Source organism: Parus major, chromosome Z (genome assembly GCF_001522545.3).
Source record: "Parus major isolate Abel chromosome Z, Parus_major1.1, whole genome shotgun sequence".
In the NCBI taxonomy this organism is placed as follows: Eukaryota; Metazoa; Chordata; class Aves; order Passeriformes; family Paridae; genus Parus; species Parus major.
Genome location: NC_031799.1, coordinates 7,233,916 through 7,253,682, shown reverse-complemented (window position 1 = coordinate 7,253,682; position 19,767 = coordinate 7,233,916). Strand labels below are relative to the sequence as shown.

Sequence of the window (19,767 nt, the reverse complement as noted above, 5' to 3'; positions counted from 1 at the left end):
AACCAGGGTCACTAACTCCCCACTTGCCTCAGATGCTCCATTGAATACAGCATTCAGATGGTGTGGGGCTTGCCAGCTGACTTAAGGACCAAAAATGAGCTCACAAATTCCAAAGCTGCTGGTATTCATTGAGCTCCTCTTACATGCATGTCCAGCTTAAATCTCAGCAATAAAAAGTCTTAAATTGTCCACAAGCAACTAATTTTAGCATTCATCTATTTTGTCCCATCACCTGTCTTGCAGGTCCCCTTGCTTTCCCATTCACAATGCAGATGAATCAATTTGTTCCCTTATGTAAGACAGTTCACCATTTTTGGGAGAAGAGATTTTTAACTGTTTTATGACCAGAGTCTTCACTCCTTCTGCCAAACAGTCTGGGTTCCCTCAGTGCTTTCTCACTGGCCATGCTTGGCATGTGTATGCGTGGCCATCATCATTCCTGTTTGTGGAACCAAAATGAGATCCACTGCACGCCTTGGCTTGGAGCCTGCAGCTGGTCTGTGGTGTTATCAGCTATGCCTTCACTGTACGGTACAAACATGTGGCAGTCAACATTACCCCTTTCAACACTCAATCTGCTGCCTGCCTCCAGTTCCAGCCCAGCTGCTGCAGGTTTCCTTGGCTGTCATCACTTCCCTTCTTGGGTGTATTTTGTTTCTGATCTCTGTGACTTAAGGCCTCAGCTCTTGCCAGCTGGTGGCACCACTGTTGTTCAAGGAGGAAGCCAAACCAGGACAGGACTCAGAACGGTTTCACACTGTTCTGTTTGTTCTTCCTAGCCATAGCTGTACTCATCCTGTATGTGAATGGAAGATCAGGATACACTTTCAAATACAAGATGCTTTCCAGTAAATGAATTAATAAATAAAGAGATGCCAGGACATTGCTTGAATGCTTGAGATGCCAGGACATTGCTTGAATAGGCAAGAGGTGGTCCATTTTTGAGAGATTAAAAGTGAGAAAATTCACAGTGTATTAGAAAACAAGAATCTCTGTGCTTAGTCTCCCACCTTCCTCAGTCCCTCTCAAGCCTCTGGAGGAACAAACATCAAGAGCGCTTCAGCCCCCTAAAAGGCTCAAGGGACCATGTGGCCAACATTGCTTTGGGAGCTATGGGTCAGCTGCTCCAAAATACTGCCATGCACAGGGGGTCTTACTCTTTCCTCTTCAAAGAAGTGTACCATGAGCTGGAAGAGGTGAGAGAGAAGCTACAGGCCTCAAGTGCAGAGCTGCAATCAAAAGGTCAGCTAGACATTGCTTGAACTATTCGTGCCAAAGACATAAACAGAGTGAGGGTCATGTTCCAGGGATGCTGAAGTGTCAGCAGAAAGAATTATAACCTGTGTAATCAGTGCCTGTGGGTTTTCTTCCCTTGTGTTGTCAAAAGTTTTCCTGTCCTGGGAGTTTCTTATCTCTACAAACCGACTGCAATGCCTGATGCATGCTGAATGTGAAGCACACAGACTCAGCTACAACAGAAATTTTACAGATTTTAGACAAATGTGACTGAAGGTTGTCTTTGGGGAGACAGATTGACACTGTTGCTGTAAAACTCCACCCCATATAACTGCAGTGTTGTAGGCTAGTTTTCACCCAGGGAGGAATTTTAGCTGATTTCCCCATGTATCTGAGCCCCAAGAAAGATCTTGGAGCCAAAAGGGTGAGGAAAAGTTGGTCAGTACTAAGACAACAAGATTGACTTCATGTGCTATGGTGGCAGCCTGTGTCCTGCTGGTGAGGGTTGCTGGACACCATACTGCAGCTGGCCAGGGAGGATACCAGCAGACCACTATTAAGTTAGAATAATTTATGATTTTGCCACCTGATTACACCACTTCATGTAGGAAATAAATTCTAGGAGTCATGATGTCTTGCCATTTGTATTTATAGGAGCTTTTTCCTGTTAATTGCAGAGAGCCAGCTTCAGCTTTTTATCAGAATAAATAGGCTTTGTCTAAAAAACCCTATTGTCCCTGTTACTTTGTAGGCCGTTGCTGTTACACTTGGAATTTATTAGGTTTTGTGGAAAGCTTTTAGTCCTGTGCTTTGGGCTGCTCAACTTGTTGCTTAAAGAGACAGGAAACATATGGAGCTTGAATGTGTGTTGGTCCCGGTCTGGGACCTAGGTCACAACACCAGTAGCTAGACTCAAGCTGGACTTTCTGCCAGTGATCTCAAACCCTTGAACCCAGAAGCTCTGCAGTTCTCAGTCTGACTCCATGTCTATAAATCCAGTCTGTAGTCCTTCAGTTTGTTTATGAGTTTCTTTTAGAAAACACCACTGAAAGCTATGGCCAAACTGAGAAACATCCCTCTCCTCTCCCTTCGTTTATCAAGGCAGTAATTTCATCACAGAAGGTGGGCAGGTCAGCCTGACATGACTTGCTCAGTCCTGTCCATACTGGGGATGTATGGATTCCAGTCACCTTCTTGTCCTCAATGTTTCAGACTTTTCAGTACTATCATCTTTGCAGGGCTGGGTGGAGGCTCACCAGCCTGCAGTTTCCTGGGGTGTCCCAAGCTCACTGCTTTTTTCTTGCCATTGCCAGTTGCTGCATCAACAAACAGCCCTTTTAAAACTGAAAACAGATGGCTGACATTTAGCCAGAGTTGGCAAATATCCTTGGACACACTATTCAAAACATTTTCCTAAAATGTATCACAGAATAAAAATACTAGTAATTTATCCTAAGATGAAGTTTGGGAGAAAACAGCAAATGGTGCAAATCCAGCTTCCACTTAACAACAGTACTAGTTTGTTACCATTCATTACAGGAATCTTTATATTATCTGGAATATGGGAAGGTTGTGATTCCACTAGCCTTGTTAAAATCCAGCTGATAAAGGCAGATAGTCTGTAAGTGCTGCAAGAGGCAGAGTGCAATAAGGATGTGTGCAAGGATGTTTAAAAGACCTTCAGTGATCATCTACTGCAACTCTGCCTCACCAAGTTCTTTAAGAGCTGGCCAAGGAAACTTCTGGCTTCTTGGAGATAATTTAATCTTAGGGAATTTTAACATGCAGGAAGCATGACATTGTTAGAGTGGGAGACAAAACAACCAGGCATCTGCAGACTACTTTCTCTGATGTCACAGACAAAATAATGGAAAATTGATAGAGGACTAACTAGATAATTCAAGGCTAAATACACAGCTAATGCCAAACAATGGTGTTGTATGGAAAACAATTCTGTTTAACAACAGCCTGTTTAATTCTTAGAAACAGTTTGTCTGGTAGAGGTAACTGTGGGTAGGCACATCAAAGAATCGAATCAGGGAATATGACAACAAACTCAGCACTCACCATTAAAAGAGCGTGCTCTACACAAGTTGACCCCTGCCAGCACCCTTCTGAAACAGGTGTTTAAGCAAGGCTCTGCAGGATCAGTATCAAGTTTAGATATGTGTAACTGTCTCAACCTGGAAATAAATACAGGTAAAATATTTTCTGAAAAAGGTTGAAAGAATGGAAAATAACAGTAGGGTTAAAGTGGTTGTGCAGAACAGTTTCAGATTCTGGTCACATGAAATGCATCACCTTTTTCATACAGTCAAACTACAAGGTGAGAGAACTTGAAATAAGGTCTGCAGGGATCACCTGGAGAAGAGGGACATCTCCAGGCACGCACCCACTCTAAAGAATGATCAAGCAGCCCAACACAAATTCCAAGGATGATGCTGAGACCTGATGGACTAACGCAGCCCATGGATGTTAGGAATTTAATGGCCTGGGCTTTATGAAGTCTGGACACAATGACATAATTATCCTTCCTGCCTTCACCATTGGGAACAGTATCTCTAGCAGAAGGGCTTGCTTCCATCATGTAAATGGCAACCCTTTCAAGTACAATTGTCGTGGAAGCTCTGGTTGTGCAGGCATAGCAACACAATCTAACACATCAGGTCCCATTTCTTGGCAGTATTCTCACAACTTTAACCCCATATCTAAATGCAGCACCAACCCCAGGTATGCCCAAAGATAACCTCTCTTTTTATCAAATTCTTGTAACAGGTCTCTTGAGAGAACTCCTCTTTGCCACCAAAATTTTCAGTGGTTCCATTATACCTAGGAAGAATTCCATGTTGTGGCATCCCACCCTTCAGGAGAAGGGAGCACCTAAGGTTCACAGATGCTTGTGGACAAGAGAAACAGCAGGAGGGCACACAAAATCTCTTACAGAGTTCTATTAGCAAATTATACACTCTGCCTGGAAACTGTTATGTTGATCTCTGACGTCCTATAAGCACATGGCAGTGGGTTTAGGATAAAGGAGGGAGGTCAAAGGGAAGAGAGAAAGAGACACGTATTAAAGAGGAGGAGAAGGGAAGGGACAAAGAGAGAGAGAGAGAGATCAGCGGTCCTGCCTCCATCATTGATGCAGCTGATGGGGTGTGCAGGGTGCTGGGATACACACACAGGGTCCTGGGCTTTGTGGGGTTACCTTTTTATAGATGAGTTTCCCTGCACTGGAGGTAAATTTCTTCCTTTCTGTGTAATTTAGTTACTGTGGAAATGGGTTGGAGGCTTCAGGATATTTGGTTGTCTCCGTATCCTCCTACAGCCCATGCCTGATTCTTGACCTCATTCCTACACTTGTGCTGTGTTGTGTTGTACTTATCTCCAGGAGCCAGGACAAGGATGTGTGTCCCAGAATGTGCTGCTCTACTTCCATGTGGCCCCTTCTCCAGCCACATTCTGTTCACTCTCCCAGTGTGCTATTACTAACAATCCTTGGCTGTTACTACCAACAATCCTTGGTTGGCTCCACAGCCACATGGCTATCAGTATTTGAGATTAGCCCCATTATCTTCTGGGCTTCTACACAAATTCTCTGCAAACTCAACTCAAAGCTGAAAGTTAAGATAGGTGTCTTTATATTGAGCCTTACCCTTGCAGAGCTTGTGTACCTGGATTATGTTGACTCTCTGAAGCTAGTGCAATGTATTTTAGAAAATGTAGTGCTGTTGAAGAGGTGTCATCAGGGTCAGGGCTGTGAGGCCAGTTTGCAGTGAAGAGCCATATTTTATTAGATCAAGTGATGTAAAAAAGAAAAAACAGGGCACAAAGAAAATAAAAACTTCAGAATAAATAGCAAAAAACTGCTCTGAACTTCAGCTCAGTCAGATCAATTGTCCAATGAGCCTGATGGGGGGAAGGGTTGGTAGTGTGGAAAGTGGGATAGAGCATGAGGAACAGGGAAGATAGTACCACCTTGAGTTTGTTAAGAAGACACGGTTTTACTGCAACACAGAAGTAGAACTCCTGAACTAGGAACAGGGTGATATTCTTAACACAAGCAGTTTTCCTCTCACAACTGTTAAAGTCAAGGAGAATGCCAAAGCACCAGAACAGTGGTGTCCTGCCTGTGGTATATTAACTGCAGCCCATTTCAGAAATCTGAAGAAAGTGACTGAGAAAAGCCATCCTGCAGTAAGCTGAAATAGCCTATCTGGATTTGCACCTGCAGCAAATTGGTTTTTTACTGGCTGGAAAACCAAAGAGGTTGCAAATCTTTGTAACAACAGAATCGTGACAAAGGCAGTAGGTAGAATTTGCCTGCCAGGCCTGGTCAAACCTTTGCAGTGTTCAATGCAGGGTCTTCTCTCCAAGTCTGATGTACTGAATCACAGGATCATTTAGGTTGGAAAAGACACCTGAAAGTGAGTCCATTCTGTGATTGATCAGCAACTTGGCAATTAGAACAGAGCACTAAGTATCACATCCAGTCATTTGAAAGAACACTTCTACCATCTCCCTGAGCAGTCCATTCAAATGCTTCACTACCTTTCAGTGAAGAAATTGCCCCTAATCAGTATTTGGAGTGAGGGTCTTTGTTCCTAAGCCTCCACCATTTTATTCCTTTAGGTCTCCTCTGAAAGCTTTGCCATGTAATATGCCATCTTTTCATTTATATTTACTCCATGTACAGCAGAAACAGTCTACAACACTTTGGTCCTGGTATGCTTGCTTAGTTTTCTCCCATTCAAAATGCTCTTGTGTAGGAACTGACAGTGGTCAATAAGAGATTTTTAGGCTTCAGGCACTAGCTTGAGTGTGGATGCTAACTCTGAAACAGAGAGCACGGTGCTGGTGGAAATTGCAGGCCGCATAGCTTTCTCAGGCTTGCCTGAGAAAGTGGCCTGAGAAATCATGGGGAGGAATTAAAACAATCCTCAGAGACAGAACACAGCCTTGCAGGTGCTGTTTTTCTGTTCCTTGTTTTCTTGCAAGAGAAAGTCGAGGGGCGGTGAGCCCCACTGTCCAATGATGGTGATGTGTTAGTTTGACGACCAATCAGAGTTTTACCTTTTCGGACCTTCTTGGAACTGTCTATAAAAGAAGATCTGCAAGGATAAAATGTTCTCTCTCTTTGCCACTAAGCTGAGAGTCTATGTCGTCACTGTCGCCGCTCCTAATACAGTGTGACACTCTCAGGCTGGATTCTGTGCAATTTTCAGAGACACATTCCAGCTGGCACTATACCATCTGACAACAGCATCTCAAGAGCTCTCAGCCTTTGTTGTTTCATGCTGCACATCAAATTTGCATCTTGATTATCAAAGGATTGCCAACCCATGATGGAAGAATACTAATAATACTGATTAAATCCACACAGATTATGGAGCTGCAGACATGTTTGTCACAAAGCTTGTGAAACTTTGTTTACAAATGTATTAACTGTCCCCCTGCAATAGTAATAAAATAAAATATCAACAGCTGCATCAAGAAAATCAACAATACCTGTGCACTTTTTGTGTTTGGTCTGAATTTCAATTTTGTTCAAAGGATCCTCTATTTTACCAAGAAAAAATGGGAACAGGGAGATCTTGCAGCTCCTCAGCAGCAGGATCTGTTGTAGTTCCTGTCCACCTATGCAGTAGCTGTCAAGGATGCAGACTGGCTAAATCTATCTGCTCTACACAGAAAAGGCAGAAGCATGAAAAACAGCAGTTAATTTTCAGATACTGTTTAGGGTAAAATCAGATTTTATGCCCTTTCTGCTTACATGGAGAATATGTGTTCAAGGGATAGGGGATGAGCAAACAACAGTAGAGGATATCAGACCATAGCAAAGGTCAAGGACCATGGGACATCATCACTGGTGGCACCAGGAGCTGAACACTCTGACTATCACCTTCACCAGCCCTGACTGCTCAGCACCAAGCAGGGACCAACTTCCACACAGGCTAAGTAAGCCTAGCTTTAACATGCCTTGCAATGATACCCAAAGGGTAAGGACCACTGCATTTTGGGCAACCAGAGGTGCTGTACACAATGGAAAAAATGCACAGCAGGAAAAAGCCTAAATGGAAGAAATGTTTTCTTTTCTTTTTTTTTTTTTTTTCTCCTCCTGACCCACAACTTAAAAGCTGTACACAATGGAAAAAATGCACAGCAGGAAAAAGCCTAAATGGAAGAAATGTTTTCTTTTCTTTTTTTTTTTTTTTTCTCCTCCTGACCCACAACTTAAAACTCCTCATCTCAGGGAGTCAAGTTGTATTGACTATCCTTTCTTGCCATCTGTCCCGTCATCACTGAGTTTAGGCTGCCAGAAGCTGCACCAAGTTCTCTAATATATTTCTACTGTGCCAACCCCTCCCTGTTCTCCCAGGGAGAATCCCCACCACGCTTTGAGTTTCTCCTCTTGTAGTGCAGCTATTTTTTGTCCTGGATTTCTCCTTGTCAACAGGGTGCCTCCCTGTGTCCAGCCTTGCAAGAGGAGACGATTACATTACTGTAAGTGCAGAACTGGTTCCAAAATGCCCTGTTCCTAAGCCATGGGGGTCCCTCAAAGGGCCCGGTCATGGTAGCCCTCGGGGGTCCCTCACGCGTCCTCACAGGAATCCTCGCATGGGCTCTCATGGGGTCTCTCGGGGCGTTCCTCGAGACCACTCGTCTGGTAACTCTCGCGACCCCTCCAGGGGCACTTTTGGGTGTCTTTTACCGGGGTCCCTGGGGAGAACCCTCACACGGTCCCCGAGACGGGAAACCTCACAGGCTCGCTCCCTCACAGGCTCGCTCCCTCACAGGCTCGCTCCCTCACAGGCTCGCTCCCTCACAGGCTCGCTCCCTCACAGGCTCGCTCCCTCACAGGCTCGCGGGCGGGGCTCCGCTGGCCCACCCCTTCCCCCGCCCCGCGCGCGCCGCGTGCGGGGTGGGGTCCCGGTCATGTGAAGGCGAAAGGAAGGGGCGGGCTTTCCCTCTGCGCGCGCTGCTCACGTGGTCACCGGGAGGGGGCGGGAGGCAGAGGCGGAAGAAGGCGCCGGTGAATGGGCGCGCGCTGGAGGTGCGTGAGGGGCGCGGGGAGGGGCTGCGCTGGAGCGCGTCGCGTCACGTCACGTCACGTTGGGGGGGGAAACGACGCCGCGCGCGCGTGGAGGAGAAGGAGGAGGAAGGGGGAGGTCACGTGACGGTCGCGGGCGCCGCCGCCGCCGCTTTGTGAGCGCACTGGGCAGGTACCGCGCGCGCGGGGGGCGCGCGGGGCCCCTCTCACCCGCCCCCGGCCAACGGTCCCTGCGCGCGGCCGCTCCCCCCTCGCCCACCCCCGAGGCCCCGCGGGCCCGGCCGCGCTTTGTCCGGCCGGCGGTCCGTCGGTCCGCGGGTCGGTCGGTGTCCGCCCGGGCCGCCCAGCCCCGGGCCGCCCGCCGACGGGTTGCGGGGGGACGCGGCTTTGCCCTACTTTCCGTAGCGGCCGCCCCAGGGAAGCTTCGCCCTGGCCTAGATCGCCTTTTCCCCCCTCCGCCCCCCTCCTCTCCCGCTCAGCAGGGCCGCGGGTGCGGGTAGCGCCCACCTGGCTGGGGAGGGGGAACCCGCTTGGCCCCGGGAGAGGTGGGTTCTCTCTGCAGCCCCTGACAGCCGCGGGAGGGGGTCCTGCACCCCGTCCGCCTTCGAGGAAGGGTTTAATCTCGTATTGTAGGTGCTCGTCTCCTTCACCGGGGGTTTCCCTCTGGCGGGTTGGTGCCTCTAGCTCGGGGGGGTGTGAGGAAAGCGGGACCACCTGGACCCTGCAGATGAGGAGTGGGGCTGCCGGCAGGAGTCAGGCCAGAGGGGACGTGGCTGTTCGAGAAGTGAACAAGTGGATGATGAAGTATTGATCCATGACTTACACAGGGCTCTACTTCCATGTTGTGGTTGCTCATCCCGTTCCCGGGTATTCCCTCGCTGGTGCTGGGGAGGTCACAGCTACAGACAATAAGATCTCAGCAGCTACAGTGGGTTACTTGAGGACATGACAATGAATGAACCATTCCCTCTGTTAACCTTCTCTACCTTAGTCTTTCCTTTCCATCGACTGTGCATGGTTGCTTGGAACAGGATGTCACAGCAGGGTTTTGCTATTGGTCTGACTTATCTTGCCTTTAAAAACAACAAAAAGAAGCTCTTCTGCGTTTTCTCCTGTTGCTGAAGAAAATTGCAGCAGCAAAGTGAAGTGGTAGGCATTCCCGTGCAAGAAGCCGGATGTAGAAAGGACCTGGTGCATGTTTTGCGTCTTATGGCAAGGGTCTGAACCCTCTGATGTGCAATAGGTTTAAAAGCTTGTGCTGGAATGTCTGCAGCGCTATTGAGTGCCACCTGGGAGCAGGGTGGACTGGTTTGAAGCTTCTCTCTTGTAAGCATGTTAGCACCAGGAGTGTGGATGAGCACCCTTGGTTGTGTTCAGAGGAACGGGATGTTTTGTGGAGCAGAAGCTTGGGGTTTGCTACATAGCTGTGTGAAGGAAGGCTGTGGGAGGGGAATGGAGGGGCTGTCCTGTCTTGAGAGCAGCTGTTTTTTTCCAAGTAGAGAAATTGGAGCTGCATGTGAGGGAAATGAAGGGAGGGGGAGCAGTACTTGCCGTTGAAACAGAGCCCTTCACAAAAAATGGCAGCGACTCAGCCTCCTGGCTTTTGCTTCCTTAATATTTACCAGGCCCTTTCAGCAATTCCTTTGGTTGTATTATGTTCTCTAATGGAATCTGGGTTTGGATTCCTACCTGTCTGACTCAGAATTTATACCTGGACCCAGTCTCTCTGTGGGGTTTGACCTAACTTGTTTAAAGAATTTATTTTTAACCTTACGCTAGGTAACTTGAAAGCAAGCAAAGCCAAACCACTTTGTAGGATTAATGATGTTTTGTGACTCTTGAAAATGAGGTGGCTTCTGTGTTTATAACCTCAATAATTTGGAGGTGGGGAGGAGTGGGAATTGAACAAGCTCTGTTCTACTTTGTTCTAGTTGTAGTTTTATCAGTGTGTTGATTTTGAAAACTATCTATAGTAAAAAAATGACATTTCTGAAATTTTGACTGCTCAGTTATTTTGGCCCGTCCTCCATAAAGCTCCTGGTGCCATGACTTGCAAAAGGGTTTGATCATTTGAGGGGTTGTGGAAACTACAGAGTCACCACTAAAATCTAAGGAAGCTAGGGGGAAAACCAAACAAATAATCTTGTTTGCTACCAGAAGCTGTTATTTTTAAACTTTTTTTTTTGTTGTTTGGCTCTTCCATTTTTTTGAAGTTGTAGTTCTAGAACCTAGAAGTAGGTTGTTGATGCTCTCTATTTCTTCCATGAACTTTTATTTTAGATGATGATTTCCTTGTAAAATGCCATTTTTTGGTATGCTTCATGTTTGTTGATGGTGTTGTCCTATTGGTATTGGTCACAGCAGAGTAACATGCTGATGAACAGTGCTTGAAAAGTGTATGTGTCATATACTGTTAATGCTCTATTAATAATCAGTACTGAGAGTCTTAGTATGTTGTATTATTTATGTTTACTTGTAGTTTCAGTCACATTTAGTATCAGTACTTAGAATAGGTACTTCATGAAAGACTAGGAGTAAAACTTTGGATCTCTTGTGAATCTTTTCATTTATCTCTGTTTCTTATTTGGTGGAAGCACATGGGCAGGACTATGAAGACCCATGTTCAGTGCTTTGCCACAGCTTTGTATGACCTTCCTGAAAGGGAAACCAAGTGACTTGTCCCCTTTGTAAAATACAGATTAAAGAAACCGTGTTGTATTTGTAGACGTCAGAATTATTGAATGGAAGGTGCTAGTGGAAATAAAACTAATATCCACTGCAGTGTTGTTATTCTACTAGAGCATTTGGTGAATTTTAGGGTTATTTCTGATACAATCTGTTTATTTGTAGCCCATTGGGTCCTCTGTGCTTTTCAGAGAAGACCTAGTTTCGACTTGCGCTGTTTTTCATATAACTTCCCTAAACAGGTTGCATTCATTAAAGTGAGAGCTGGGATGAAAGGTTGTGAAATGCCTCCTTTGCAATTACTTCAGGTTCATATTTTACAAAAACTGTACAAAGGGTTTGTCTGTTTTGCTCTAACATGAAAGTCCACACTCTTTGATTTTGGCCATCTGTACTGGGAGTCTGTTGGAACTCCTCATCCGCCTGGGGCTCCTGCAAGGCTGTTCATTCCACAGGTGTGGTACCCTCAGCCCTTCTCATTACTTCTCAATGCTTCAAGGAGAAAATAGGGACTGCAGACAGGCAGTTTTGAGGTGGTATGGTCTGATGCTGAAGATCTCATGGCTTGCTCAGCCTGCTTTTACTACATCATAAATATTTTGCTGAGCATATTGTTTTACTTGCATGCTTTTTAGGTTGTAAAACCTGTAAAATGGGTTACGTGAACAACTTTGTGCAGTTCCTTTGGATGGAATTGTTTCTATTCTCAATGCTATTGAAATTATATTTATTTTTGTCCAGCTGTCCTTGGGAACCTGCACAATATTGTGGCTTCTTTTGAGGGTAAAACTGTCAAGCTTTTTCCCCCTCTCTCCCCAGGCTTCTTAAATCAGTCCTCCAACAGATGAGCTTGGAGGAATCCTTAACCTAGCTGAGTGTAGCATTTTGCATTAAAAACAATGAAAAGTTTCCCATGTTGAGAGGGCTTTGATCTTTCTTAAGGTTTGCCTGAAGTAATAATCCTATGGTGAACTTCGTGGTTTTGTTTTTCTGCTATATCATACAGGAAATACAGTTTATTGCTGTAGAAGATGTTCAGTGGAGTTGGTGCTGCAGAATTATTCAGTATTTGAATCTACAATTAAATGTAGAAAGCATGAATACTTTGTTAATCTCCAGATTTGAATCATCAGGTTGCACTTTTTAAAACTGTTTCAGTGGGGGGCAAAACGATTACCTCAAGTCTGTTAGGTGACCCTGTGGTTGAAGGTATAGGATTTGAATTCACTAGTTATGACCATGTTCCTAAACATTTTTAATTGTTAGCTGTAGAGAGGAAGTCTTTGTGCAGTTTTCTTGCATCTAGCATTGGTTTAATCGAGAACATTTCATTGGTATTTCTTACGATTCAAGTAGTGTTTCTGGAAGTAGGATGATACTTTAGAGACCATACTGAGATTGCTTTTGAGAAGGAAAGCATAGTATTTGTTTCTTCTCCATTTGTTTTGTTTAGTGGTTTGAGGATAATGGATATATAGTAATATGGAATGAAGAATAGGGCTTAGGAAGCTTTTTGCTTCCGTTTCCAGTTTGTTTTTAAATGTTAACTGAATCGTGGCTATTTTGTCCTCAACGCTTGGCTTTGTACTGTTTCATTGTTTATGTTTATCCATATTTGAAAGCTATTTGCTGATTTATTTTTTCTCTGCTGTTCTTTGATTTTCAAAATCTTAATGTTTTACGCACAATTTCAGCAACAGGAATCCTGGTACCAAACCTTGCAGTGCTGTTGGGCCGTACAGAGTATATGGTATTCAATAAACCGTGGTCCATGCGTTTGATGGGTTGTTCCCCAAGGGATGCATGTCTGCTTTTACTTCAGCTTTCAGTCACAGATTCCCGAGATCACTGACTTGTGATCCATGTTTGAGGCTGACATAAGAGAGACCTAAGTTAGTGATGTTAACTTTGGGTGACTAAGTGTGATGAGGGGGAATGGTACTGCACTTCCTGGTCTTGTGCTTCACTTTCTTTTATTAGCCACTGAATAAATTTCTGAATGTTTTGAATGTGGGGTAAGTGCCAAGGGGTAGCTGTCTGAAATTCATTTTGGAGAAAGATTGAAATAGACTTATGATGTTGGTCAGGTTAAGTTAATAAGTATATAAAAGTGTTTGTTTTTTCCTTTGTGCTTGAGAAAACGCTTTCTGATACAAGTCTTCATCCTATTGGGTTTCTTTGTTGTTTCTTGATGTCCAGATTAGCAGCAATGCCCAGAAACTATTCTGTGCATCTTAGAAAAAGAAGCTTATTATCTCTTTTGAATAGTTCTCTCTTACAACTGCAAGTATAAAACTCATTTCAACTTCTTACCTGTACTCCTGTTTTTGTTGTTTATAATTTTATTTGTTGCTGTAGTAGTGTATTTTTCTAGGTTTCTGTCCCGATGACTTTTAGCTGACCTGGTTTAATTGAAGATTCCCTTGATTTTCTCTATGTTACTGTTGGAGCAGAAATGCTACAGCTTAAGAATTGTCTCTAATGAGGCTTGTGGGGTATATTTTGATAACAGCTTTTCTGTTGAAAGACTTTCTTGCCTTTTTACATTGCTTCTTCATGGGTTTGCCTAGGCTCACAGGGACTTCTGGAGGTGTCTCCCCTTGCTCAAACAGAGTCATCTACATCAGGTTGCCCAGACTGTGTCTGAATGTGTTTTGAATATCTCCAATGGAGACTCTGCCACCACACTGAGCAATCTGTGCTGTGCCAGTGCTCTGTTGCCCGCAGGGCACTAAAGTGTTCCCTGTTGTTCACAGGGAGCCTCCTGTGTTTCAGCCCATTGGCTTTGATCCTGTCATTGGGCACTGCTGAAAATAGCCTGGCTCTGTCTGTGTACCTTTCCTTCAGGTACTAAGACATTGGTGAGACACTACATGCCCCCCAGGCTTTTATCTCTGGGTTCAGCTGCTTGACATAGGCAGGTATGTAGTCCTTCAGGCAAACAACTCATATGTCCTTACTGGCCTTTGAGAAAGAGGTGGATTAAGCATTGAATTTAGTGTGGGAGGTGTGGTATTCACAGTAATTCATGATTCTTGGTTGGTCAAGAAATGGGTGGGTTTAGAGAAAGTGCTGTGAAAATGCAGTAAGAGACATATTTCAAATTTGAGTAATTTTTGCGCTTGCAAATGAGGAGTAATTGACTGTCCTGATTTTGGCTGAGTTGAAGACAATAATTCAGCAGTCTGTAAGGCAAGAAACAGATTGAATGCTTGATTGTCTTGATAGTGATAAAATTGCCCAGGTCCTTTGTATGTTCTCTTTAGGACCTGCATGGATTGCAAATGATGACTTAAATTAGAATACATCATTTATGAGAGGTTAGACTGAGTTGTCATAACATATTGAACAGTCCATTTTATGAAGCTGTGTACATCAAAATTGTTTTTAAAAGTGCTTTTTAATGAGACTAAAGGCCAAGTTTTGCAGAATTATGAGTTCTAAATTAGAAGCAAACTGGAGCACCCTAGTTTTTGTACTCTGGCAAGTCCAGACACCTTCCCCCAAAACCCCAAGACCTCCACAAGTAGAGAAAGGTTGAGATAAAGTTAGATGGTTCAAATTACGTTCATACTGTTATCGAATCTGGGAAGTGAAACATCACTGAGGTGTAGTTTCTGCTGGGAAACCTACCTCAAATATTTGGATGACTTTGCTCCCTTGCTGATTCTGTGGATTGCTGGGGAGTGCTTTTGAGAACTTTGGCTATAAGAGAGAGTGAAGCAAGAATGTATTAACTTTTATATTGTTCTCAAATCCATTAAAATGACTGATCATGAGAAGATGTTCAAGTTTTTCATTAGTTATGAAATGACTCACCCAATATAAAATATGATAAAACATAATGCAAGAAACTGGAGAATAATCGCTTTTCAGTTAATTTTAGTACTTAAGTAAAAATTGAACACAAAAACAATTGAGTGAGGCATCTTGCCTTTCATGTGAAAACAAGGTGATTTTGAACATTTGAGCCAGACTGTGGTAACTAGAACCCTTTCCACCCAGCAAAAAGTCAGGTAGCTGTTTGGAACTGGAACTGAATGTAGGGGGAAGCAAATGGAAGAGTTAAACAACTGGAGTCAGCATCATTTTCCTTCTTGGGACTTTGTTTAGGAGTGGTGAGCAGCCAGGAATTGGTTTTATGGTTGTGGGTCCAATTTATTGACAACCTGATTGAAAAGTTGACATATAACTCTTCCTCCTTTTCCAGTTGCTCCATGGTACTGGAGAAAAGTTAGGATCAGTTGTTAACGTGGACTTTTGATGATACTTTCCTTGACTTAACAGACAGGTTCTAATGCAGTGTGTAGAGGGAGAAAGAGTGAGTTGCTTGTGGAGGAGCAGGAAGAGGATGTAGTTTGGTGCTAGTTACAAGACAGGTTTGGGGTGGGGAAAGAGTTTGGTGTTCTTGATATGATGAGTTCCTACTTTGATTTGTTTGTTCAAATTATTTGGAGTCTGGTTCATATGAGAAGAATCAGTAATGCTGGGGAACCTTAGGTGTGTCTTAACAAACAAAATTCCTGCTTTAATGAGCTGCACTGAAAGTGAGTAATGAAATAATGCCAGGAATGATCAGCCCTGGTAGAGTGCTTGGGAGAGAGAAAGGGGTCTCTGTTCTCAACATCCCTTTTGGCTGTTAAATCTGCCTGGTGAATTATTTGACACCGGGGCTATGTTTCAATCCTTTGAAGTGGTGTTGCTCTGTTAGTGTGTAGTGCCTGTGTCTCAATGCTGACTGGAAATTATGAGGTTGTTGTGCATCTTACTTTTGGTATTCCTATGAATGTGTTTGTACTCTGCATTTATGGGTATGTGAAGTGCAGCACTGACAACTTGCCGCATTCCCCAGAAGTTTATATATGAACAGATATGCTGGAAAGACTGAAAGTTTTTAAAGTTTTTTTTTTTTTTTTTTTTGAACAGATATGCTGGAAAGACTGAAAGTTTTTAAAGTTGGTTTTTTTTTTTTTTTTCATTTCTAAAACAGAAATGTTGAAGGGGATAAGCTATCTGTTCTGGCACTCAGTAATTCTGAGGAAAGTTGGTTCTCTGAATAGATTCACTGAGTCATTCTGTTGAATAAAGTAAGAATATTAGCACCTCTTTGTTTCCCTGAAAAATCTCAACTTCATGCTTCTCAAGTTCTCTGCCAGGTGAAGTGAGTTCATGTAAATATAGGTCAAATGCTGTGCGAAACTTCGCTAAAATGTATGTATGTACTTTATTGATTTTGTTACAGTTAAAACCTAAATGCATAAATCTGGAAACACGGCAAAGCCTGAAAATAGAGCATCACACTAGGCTGGTTTATCTAAATGCATGTTTGGGCATTATAACTCTATTTTATTTTTTACTGCTATGGTGTTTATGGCTAGAAAGGCGTGGGGCTCTGCTTTCCTGAAATCTTAAAAAGCAGCTGGGAGGAAGCGGTGTGTTTAGTTCTTCCGGGACTTGGTGTGCATTGACCTCCCAAGCATTAAGCTTCAGGGATGTATCAAAGCTTGTTGAAATACTGACCTATAATCTGTATTCTTCATCTCTCTTTTTCAAAAGTTATATATATATACATATATGTATACATATATCTATAATCACACAAATGTTTAATTAAAAAAAAAAAAAGTGGAAATATCCCCTCAGTTTAACTTTTTAAAAAAAAAAAAAATTAGGATCTCTATTAAGCTTCAAATGAGTTTAAAAGAAAAAAATTCCCTAAAAGCTCATCTTGAGGAAGATGATGGGAATGTTTTCCACTTGTATTAAGTTCAAAACATCACAGCTCTGAGAGGCTTAAGGTTAACCAAAACACTATCATATGTTTCTGGAACTTAAATTTTCAATTATTTGAATTGAATACAGCAATTGGGTATCTTGCTAAAGCTCTAGAAGTGTGCAGCTAAAAAATACTTTTTTGTAGTGTGAGAATTTTAATTTAACATCAGTGTACTTCTAATTGTTTGACAACTTCCATTTCAGTCATGGTAAAATGTTTGCTGTCAAGTGAGTTCCAGATAAATGTTTATTTAATTTTAGTTGCCTCTGAAGTAAAATTGCAGCCTTTAGTGTGTTCACAATAGCCTTTAAAGTTGATTTTTAATTTTTTTTTTTATTCACTAGATTTCATTGTAGTTTTTCTTCTTGTTTAATGTCACTGCATTCCTTGATCTCTGTTTTATTCCTCATTTGATTGTGGTAGGAACTGATAAATCAGTCAAACAAAGGTTTGTGTTCTTAAATGTGCTTGCATTTAGAATATATGTAAAAGTCTAACATAATCTCAGATATAGAAGGCCTTACTCTTGGTGCTGTGTGTGCTAAGAATTTTCTGGGTTTTATTTGTTCTGTATACAACGTTTGAGATTTTTGAATGATTTTAATGGAAGTTATGTCTCTGGCTCTTAGAATGAGATCATTAATTTAAACATGCTTTTTCCTTCCCTTTCTTCTTTTTCTAGCAAAATAAAATCTAAAAGGAGCACAAAATGTTTTTCTTGGAGGTATTTGCAACTCTTCAAATGGACTTTCTTGAATAAGTGGAAGTCAAAATTCTACTCTTTCAAGTTGCTGTTTTCAGCAGTCGTATGTGTACTCCATAATGTTTAAATGCAGTGTATTGAGAGTTGTTTTATCCCATTCTATCAGTCCCTTGCATTCGATCCTGCATAGAAATTCCTGTGATGTAGCTGCAAGCTCACAGTATCTTGCAACAAATTTCAAAAACTCAGACTTCAGGGTAGTGTTCTTTTGAATATCAAAACTAAGGTCATTCTAATGCTGCCTTCTTAGAGGTTTAGAGCATAGCAGCAGGGTTGGTAAGTATGGTTTTTCTAAGATTGGACACCAGACCTGGAGGAACCAAAAGGACAGTACCTACTTAGATGAGGCTTGTATACTTTAAAAAAAACTACCCTGAAGCCCTTCAGAGTGGCAAATTTCAGTGTTTTGAGGGTGAGACAATGAGCAGGTTTTTAGCCATTTACTTTCTGCTGTTTGCAGTTTTGTGTGACTGATGTCTCTTGTACTTTTTCCTCTGATCAGAGGGGGTATGTTGCATTCTTCCTTTTAAATTTTTATTTTCACATTTTTCTACTTAGGTTCTTACTAGTTTTCAAAAAACCATACTTTGGACAGTGTACTCATTGAACTTGAAAAACAGTCTTGTGTTAAATTGAGAACACATTTAAGGCATCATACTGTTCTGCATTTTAATCTAGCCTACCATTGGTTTCTGAATTTATTTACAGTGCCATCTTGGCTTTTTCAGCAAGTGTGCTTAACAGCCCCCTGCTGTTCTAGAATTTTTAAACAAGGCTCTGTAAGTGACTGAAAATTACTGCTATGTTTAAAAAGCTGTTACTTAAGTTTGTAATGCAATTTTTAGAACTTGTTTTATCTTGGTTATTCCTTGCTCATCCTTTGCTTCATTTCTTGTACATACAGCTTTCTGGTTTGCTTGGAGAAAACTGATGTTTACAACACATCTTCTGAAATGGCTTTCAAGATTGTTGCTGTCAAACCATTTGTTTAGTGAAGTTTTTATAGGTGCAGTATGCTCCCTATAGCTGGTACCTGTAATATTTTAATGCTGTTGCTAGAGTTGAACTCTTCAGTTAGCACAACGTATATTCCAGGTGCAGTCTCACGGAATTAATGTGTGTACTGAGGGTGAGGTATACAGTTAGTATAAATAAGCTATTTCAGGAGCTAAGGTGTGTGTAGAGTACAACTCCATTTTATTTCAAAAGTGAGTAACTTCATCTTGCAAAAAAGTGCTTGGTCTTTTAGATTTCCAGTGGTCAAATGGACAGGTCACTACAATCTTTGAATATTTTAGAAAGTACATTTTCTGCTTAGGCATTTTAATGCCTTGCACAGTACATGAACTTGGCATACCTGTGTGAAATTGGGGACTGATTCATTACTATGCTGTACTCAACTAACTCAGATTACAAAAATATGTTAAAAGGGAATGTTAACTTTATGAAAATAAGGGAATATATTAATATGGAAAGGAATTTTTTAATGGTTTAACAATAGGAAGGAAATTTTGAAAAAAAGCTTTATATACTTGTTCAGATTTTGCAGACTCAAGAAGAAAATATTACTCTTGCCCTTTTGTCATTGTGTTATTGTGAGCTTTTGGCTTGGAACAAAGTGGTGGAGGAGAGTGACAACCTCCTACTGGAGACAGAGAACACAAATAACATGTAAGTCAGATCACATTTGCAGAAAAAGGTACAGCTGGAGTTGGAACAGTGGCATGGCTCTTGGAAAAAACATCCGGGTTGTTCTCCACCCTATTCATGTTAAGAGAGAAAGTCAGTACTGAATTAAATGCAGTAAAACTGGGCAAATGGACACTTTATGTGAGTACATTGTCTCTTTGGTATCTTCCTCAGAAAGTTTAAGAAACTAACAACTGAGTGATGAATTTCATTTTGATTTAACTTCAAGGGTGAGAACAGCCTGGATGACTGTATTCCTGCTGTTAGATTGAATTATGCATTTGAAGGCATTTTATTTCCCTGCTCTGTTCTAGCATGTTTTAAGTTTCAGGTTGTAAAGATAGTTAATCCTTCATCTCTTTCAAAAGTTTGGTATCATTTTGGTGCAGATGAGGTAAACCTGACCTCACATGAATTCTAGAATGATGGAATAACCGAATTTACACATGACACCAAGCTGAAAAGCTGTGGTTGTGAGGAAAATAATACTCAGAAACAGGCGGGAAGGCTTGGGGTAAACCCAAGTTTTCTGACTGAAGCAAGTTAACATGAGGAGTATTATCAGAGGTA

The 19,767-nt window shown here is 42.3% G+C and overlaps 1 protein-coding gene and 1 long non-coding RNA gene across 6 annotated transcripts in view; one reads left to right on the top strand and one right to left on the bottom strand.

The window, feature by feature from the left end:
• Nucleotides 1–713: 713 nt before the first annotated feature.
• Nucleotides 714–7,308, bottom strand: LOC107216455. Its single transcript, XR_004500403.1, has 3 exons — nucleotides 6,742–7,308; nucleotides 3,304–3,419; nucleotides 714–796 (listed from the first exon to the last, which is right to left on the bottom strand). It is a non-coding gene; the product is annotated as an uncharacterized LOC107216455 (long non-coding RNA).
• A 1,063-nt stretch (nucleotides 7,309–8,371) lies between these two features.
• Nucleotides 8,372–19,767, top strand: part of UBAP2 (ubiquitin associated protein 2) — a 90,536-nt gene continuing 79,140 nt past the window's right edge. For 3 of the 5 annotated variants that reach the window (XM_015653253.3, XM_033520337.1, XM_033520336.1), the window contains exon 1: nucleotides 8,372–8,456. The gene's annotated coding sequence lies outside the window, so the exon portion shown is untranslated. The remainder of the gene's footprint in view (nucleotides 8,457–19,767) is intronic. The other 2 variants (XM_015653255.3, XM_015653254.3) reach the window with 1 other exon arrangement.